At 44.8% G+C, this 6637-nt stretch overlaps 2 protein-coding genes across 2 annotated transcripts in view; one reads left to right on the top strand and one right to left on the bottom strand.

Moving 5' to 3' along the window:
- Positions 1-1626, top strand: part of LOC102672385 — a 28875-nt gene extending 27249 nt beyond the window's left edge. The window contains exon 4 of the mRNA XM_031508249.1: positions 678-1626. The gene's annotated coding sequence lies outside the window, so the exon portion shown is untranslated. The remainder of the gene's footprint in view (positions 1-677) is intronic.
- LOC102672527 overlaps positions 1-6637 on the bottom strand; it is a 24619-nt gene that overhangs the window by 11461 nt on the left and 6521 nt on the right. The gene's annotated exons all lie outside the window — the stretch shown is intronic.

The following is a 6637-nucleotide window of genomic DNA, read 5'->3' on the forward strand; positions in this document are numbered from 1 at the left end:
TGTCGCTTCACATACGGAGACTCTGGCTTTGAACGTTTCAGAGGGACGCGTATGATTTTATTACCGCGTATGCTCGACTTTTACAACGATTCCCCTCCCTTCCGTTTCCGTTCGTAGGCCACGAATACGAATAAGATATAATCTCGTTAAAATTTCGCGTAAGAATTATTATCGAATCATCCGATTCGATATTTTCGGAAGGGAAGCGCGGATTCATCAAGTGGCGAGTGGCCTCCCCTCTCGATACTTGAAATATAATATACAACGCGATCTACCCTCCGATTCTACGAAAAAAAAAAGCGCACCCCAAACAGGCCGAAATTAAGCTACCATTAAGAAACACGAGTTCCTCGAAGAGAAACCCCTAAAGGTAATTTAGCCGAAGCTGGCGCACCCCAAACAGGCACAATAGAGCGCAAAAGGTGGAGAGACGTCGTCTCGTATCGGGAAACTTGGACGCGAATCTACGGCTTCCGAGACTTCAAAGGGCGCGAGTTGCCGACCGATGGAAAATACGTATGTACGTATGTAGCCGATATCGCTTCTATAAAGGCGATATTGGACGGGGAACACGAGCACGAATACGAGAAAACGGAATAAGGAAAAAAGGGGAAAGCGGAGTCGAGGAAGGTGCGCGATATTGGAAGAAAAGAGTCTGGTGAGAAGAAAGAAGGAAAGAAGGAAGGAAGGAAGGAAGGGAAGAAAGAAGAAAAAAAAAACTATTGAGAAAGTGTGAAAGAAAGGAGGAATATAGGATGTAAAATAAGGGGATACACGGTGAACGTCGAACAATACGATTGTGTCTTACGAGAAGGGCCCGGTCTATGGGGTCCATTGTTTTGGTCACGTAGCCCTTCCTCCCTTTCGCTCTATAATAGCCTCGAGTATCTTTCGCCTGTGTATCTGACGCATTCATCCACCGTGTAACATCCTGCACATTCTCAACGTTCCAAGGAACCTGTTACTTGGCGAGATACCAGATACCAGAGCGTTCTTTTCATTCGGTATTATTCATCCTTCGCTTCTACACCACGGTAAGCACGTTAATTGGCGCGGTTAAGCGATCGTAAACCCCTACGATTCTCTAATTAGTTAATTGGATTAACGCGCTCGTACGATAAACCAAAGTTTCCACGACGATAATTAAATAATCGTAATTAACGAAATGGATAAGTGGAGAGAGACGCTCGTAATGGACGTTCGATCGGGCATCGATCGATTAATTACGAAACAATCGAGAGCATCGATCGTCGATTTCACCGTTCTTCCTCGATCTATCGCGAACGAGATAATTCCGCGTGGAGAGAATTTGTCAAAGCGTTGGCGAGAGCAATTGGCGAGGCAAGCTCGTTCGCCGGACGATCGACTCCGAGGGAACAAGACTCTTGGCGCAACTCTTGTAATTGGCTCCACTTCGGCTCCGAGACTACTAAGGAAGTGTCTTCTTGTACGAGTAACGGGGTAACAGTGGTTCTCAAAATTCTCGTTTCGCACCTGAGCCACTGGATTCCTTCGCGCACCGAGCGTGAACGCGTTTTTTCATCGGTCACGAGAAGAGGAATTTAACGTCGTTCTAGATCCTCGTTGGATCCTCTTTTACACGATCGAATTAATAAATCGAGTGTTGTCGAAATTGTTTTCAATATTTTACAATATTTTTTTTTCTTCCAGATCAAAAGTATCGAAGAGCACGATTGTCAATTGTTCGAACGACGATTGTCAAGAAAATTGGAATAAAATTGAAGAAGAAATCGCGAAAGAAATATAGTCGCTTGGCTATGGAAGATTTTTCCATATGGATAATCGGCAAGCGCATCGAGAACCGGCGACACCGTTAACGGAATCCGATGCTGGCGGCTAGGCCCCGATAAAACGAGGAAGCGGCAACGATCCCAGGAATCTCGTTCTCGCGTCACTTCTATTTTTTCGTCCTCGCCTCGAGAAGAAGCTTCCGTTTTCTCGCTGGGATCGAATTCCCCGAACACAGCCCGCTATTCAGACACGCCGATGATTCCCTCCTCGCCCAGTGACGGAACAACGATCCGATAAGAATGCTGAAAGCGAAGAAAGAGCCGGGGGAATGCACTTTCGTTCCACAAAGCGTGGAATTTCAATGTCCGACAGCCGGCCTTTACGAGCACACTTTCTCGCCGCGCCAATCGAATACCGAGAATTTTTAACAAAACCACGAGCCAGCTAATTAACAAGAGAGTATCGAGAGGCAACGGATCGTATCATTGCGTAATTAGAAATTAAATTACGTATTTCCTCGCTTAAGCGCGCGAGCTTAACTCGATTTGCCGCGAATTCTTCTCGACCGCTTCTCGTATGCGTATACGAGTTTGACGATTTAATCGAAGGAAATGTCGGGTCGACGAGCCTTTTCGAGAAATCGTGGAGAAACAGGAAGCAAAACGAGTTGCGTCTGGAATATCTCCGTGTAAACTCTATAAAAGTCTCTGGAACGTTCCATGTGTTGAACGGGAGAAGAAGAAGAAGGAAAAGGACGGGAATGGAAAAGGAAGCGAAACGAAAGAAAGAAACGAAAATAGAGTTAACGAAGTTGCAGGAAAAAGAAAGCACTCTCGATCCAATAGACGATATTTTCTACACGTTTCGATCGAGACGATTTCCTTTTTTTTTTCACGACATGGATAAATTTAATACGCGTTTTATATTTTTCCAGCCACCCATCTAACCTTCGTTTTTCTCGATCCATAAAATCCAGACGAAAAAGTAAATCGCGAAAGGATGATGGTCCACTTACCGATAAGTTATTCCGAATATCCCGGGAGAAGTGAGACGTTAACAGGTAGAAGGCCGTTCTAAATTTATCATCGAACTCCGAAAATTACACCTTTCTCTCTTCCTGCATATTACCGACACCGGGAATAGCACGTGCCGCTACCTGACCCTTCATAATAGCGGAAGATTTAACTGGAAATTATTGTCTCCAGGGTCGGATAGGCGAGAACGAGGATTGGAAACGGCCCATAATGGAGCACCTGTTAACCGATCCGAGGAGATGCCGCTGGATTAAACCCGAAAATCCAATTCCCCGTTCGAACTCGAGTTCACCCTTTACCCCTATCCTGCCGACACTCTGGCGACGAGACTTGCTTATTGAACGCGAGACCACGCATTCTTCGACTCGAGTTTCTTTCAAAACGTATACACCCGGTGTATAGCGTATGGGATCGCGATTAAAAGGATCGAGGTGTGTACCTGCGCCACCAACTCATCGAAACACCTACGCGATCGAGCGGACGACGGAGGAAGAGAATTCGTATCGATGCCTCGAACGATTCGATCTCGAGGCTCGTGACGATGAATCGATTCGACGAGGAGTATTGGAAACAATGGACAGAAAGGAGGGGCAAAGGAGGGAGAGGAGGAAGTGTGTGTGGTCGGTTCGAAGTAAAAGAAATGGAAAGGAATACCACAGCTCGGAGAAAGAGAAAGAAGAGATGGGGCTGAACTTTAAAGCAACCAGCCGAAACATCCGCTGCTTGTTTTCCTCTTTTTTTTTTCCCCCCCTCTTTCTCTCTTCCCTCCATCCCCGTTCCCTCCATTTGTCTCAAGGATCGCCCCTTTTGCTTTCTTTTTTCCTACCCTCCTCGGCCTTCCTGGCCGCAGGACCTAATGCGAGCCCCATTCAACCAGCACGTCGAGAAAAAGGAGGTAAAGGACTTTGGCCGGGAGTCTAGCCGTTGCCTCGCCACGGCCAACCGAACCAGCTCCATTCTGACCAATCACGATTAACAAAAGCCATTATCCTGTGGCTATCGGTGAACTATTCACTGAATTTCGCGGATGCAGCGACGATCGTAATTCGATCCATCGTAATTTGAAAGAAAAGAAGAAGAAAAGAGAAAAAGGAATCGCGTCGCATTTTCTGGTCCCACGATTGCGCAAGATCCGGTATGTTAATCGAGGCAACGTGGTGGTGAAGGAGCAAAAGAATGACAAGAGGAAGGCGTAATCGACTCGACTCGACACGACTCGGTGGAGAATCTGCATCGGCGGTGGATGCAGCGAGCGACCGAAAATAAAGATCGATGGCTGCGATTACGGAATAAAAGATGAGAGTAAAAGCTCGCGAATTACGTCAGTCGGTTCGCTTTTATGGCGGAAGGGCACGTGAAACGTAATTGCAAGGCCGCGAAATTTGTGCGCTGGCCCAAACCTGCATTCCCAGATCGTTAATTCCGCGCTAACCTTAACCCTGTCATTACGCATCTTCGACAGTAAACTTTGATTACACGTTTCGTCCGAACGGAGGGAGAAGGAATTCGGAAGAGGGAGGGAAAAAGAGTGGACGAAAGGGAGGGGGGTGGAGAGAGACCAAGAGTGTCCGGAGCCGAAAACAGCGTTACCACCGATAATTGGAAGCGTACAACCGATGTATACGCAAACGAACCCCCCTACCCCTTCGTAAACGATCCTTTTTTTTCTCTTTGCCAAATTTTCGAAGCATTAGAGGAGGATTTAAGTACTTTCATCCACGGAGTAACGAGCCACGTATCGGACATTACGTAATGATTCCGCCTAATAATCGAAGATAAGAAAAAAAAAGAAGAAGAATCTTCGAGAGCCGTACCCTCGACAAGAATTTTTAACAAGAATTACAAAACGATTCACGTGTAATACACTTAATGCACTTGATTTCATTTAATTTCGTGCAATCTATCGTAATGGATTCCGAATTACATCTTCGCGCGATAAAGACATTCTCACGATACAACGAAAGCTTTCAACGAATCGATGGAACGAAAGAGTTGTGAGGAAAACCAGGCTGTTTCGGTTATTTCGATATACGATAATGTAACGATAGGACAGGATAAAACGATAATGAGATGGGCGGTTCTCTCGTATCGTTCATCATACTCCTCCTCCCTTTTCAAACGTCACTGGATATTCAAAAATGAGTAAACATCGATTCCATTAATTATTGGAGGGAATGATAAATGATAGGAAAGAGCGATGAGAAATGCTCGTATCGTATCATCCCGAAAGTCAAATATTAATAACTGTATCTAAAGATGGCGAGAGAAATTATTTATGCACAGACTTAATAGTTTGCAAGACGCCTTCCGTTAAATTTTAACGACTCGCGTAATTCCAGTTATACAAATATTATCGTTCAAGACGGGCCCCACGCAATTACCAGAGGAATCATTAAACATGGTTCGAGCAAACACCCGTAGTGATGAAAAGCTCGAAGAAGCTGGCATGCATCGAGCACGTTAACCCGAGTCAAGGAAACGATCGTGACTTTTTTATTACGCGATCGTGACTCTGGACACAACAGGAAGGGCGTAAACCAGGACTGGTTAATTTTCGCGTTGAGTAATGCAACGTTTCTTTCTTTCTTTCTTTCTTTCTTTCTCTTTTTTGCCAACCATGATTTCCACACATCGAATTATTACCGTTAAATCTCTGCTCGTCAATCTCGCTTAATAACTCCGTGTGATTAATCTAGCCTCGCCGCGTGTACCAGGTAAACCAGTCGCGAATGCGCGACCCATGATTTTTAATACGATCATTGCCTGTCAACTAATCACTCTCGTCGATTAATTAACGGTGCAAGCTAAAATCACGTACGAGAGTTAACGATGGAACAACCGTTAAAGTAATTTAACGCAACAAATCAACCATTACGAACGATAGGAACGCTTCACTTTCGATCACTGAAATTTCATCTAAATTCTTTCCTTTTTTTTTTTTTATATTCTTCCGAGTATACCGAGTATTTCTCGACTAATCGTTCCGTGTAATTTGTTTCGATATTGCTATCGTTACGATAGCACAGTTCTCGAAAAATGATCTCGACACGATTCGATTCGCAGCGGGCGGTTCATTCCACTAACCTCAAATATCCGAGGCGATTGCCTCTAGGACAATCAATTATTTCGAGGAGTACTTCTCGCGTCGCTCCCTTTATTCGTCCTCCCTTCGTTCTCCCCTAGAGACGAGCACGTATACACGCACGCATCCCTCCCAAAAATGATCGCAAGTGGAAACAAAACGAAAGAAACCGTGATTTACCGATGTCGGAAAAACGGGATCACATTGGGTGTAGCCCATGTAAATGTTTGTCCCTAGTCACGCGCAGGATGATCGTAAATCCCGAGGAAAGTCATCCTCTCTCCTCTCACTTGATTGAATCAAGGACAAGAACGATTAATAGGAAATACGTGTTGCTATAATTTCTGCATGTAAATTTAACCTCGAACAATACGTCAAATTTTACGATATTCTCGAAACATGTTATTTCGCTGAACTGGGCGTGTTAACTGCGCCAACTCTATCGCGTTTATTCCTTTTTAGGTATTTACGATGTTTCACCGCGAAATAATGAAAAGGATGCCGGATACCGGATTACGCGTAGGAATAACCGCGGTGCAGCGGTTAAGTGAAAAGGAAGAAACCGATCGATGACTATTACGTGGCTTGAATTTTATAATTTCCATTTCCAATGAAAACGTGTGTGCCGTGCAAGTATCGCCACGCAAACTCCATAAGAACGTAATTTGCACGTTCGAAGGATCCGTGTGACGCGGCGCGGACGCAGATCGATTCCCATCGCGTTGGATACGTAGTGAAAAAGTTGTTTAAAAAAAAAAAAAAAAAAAAA

The sequence above is a fragment of the Apis dorsata genome, unplaced genomic scaffold (genome assembly GCF_000469605.1).
Source record: "Apis dorsata unplaced genomic scaffold, Apis dorsata 1.3 scaffold_82, whole genome shotgun sequence".
Taxonomy (NCBI): Eukaryota; Metazoa; Arthropoda; class Insecta; order Hymenoptera; family Apidae; genus Apis; species Apis dorsata.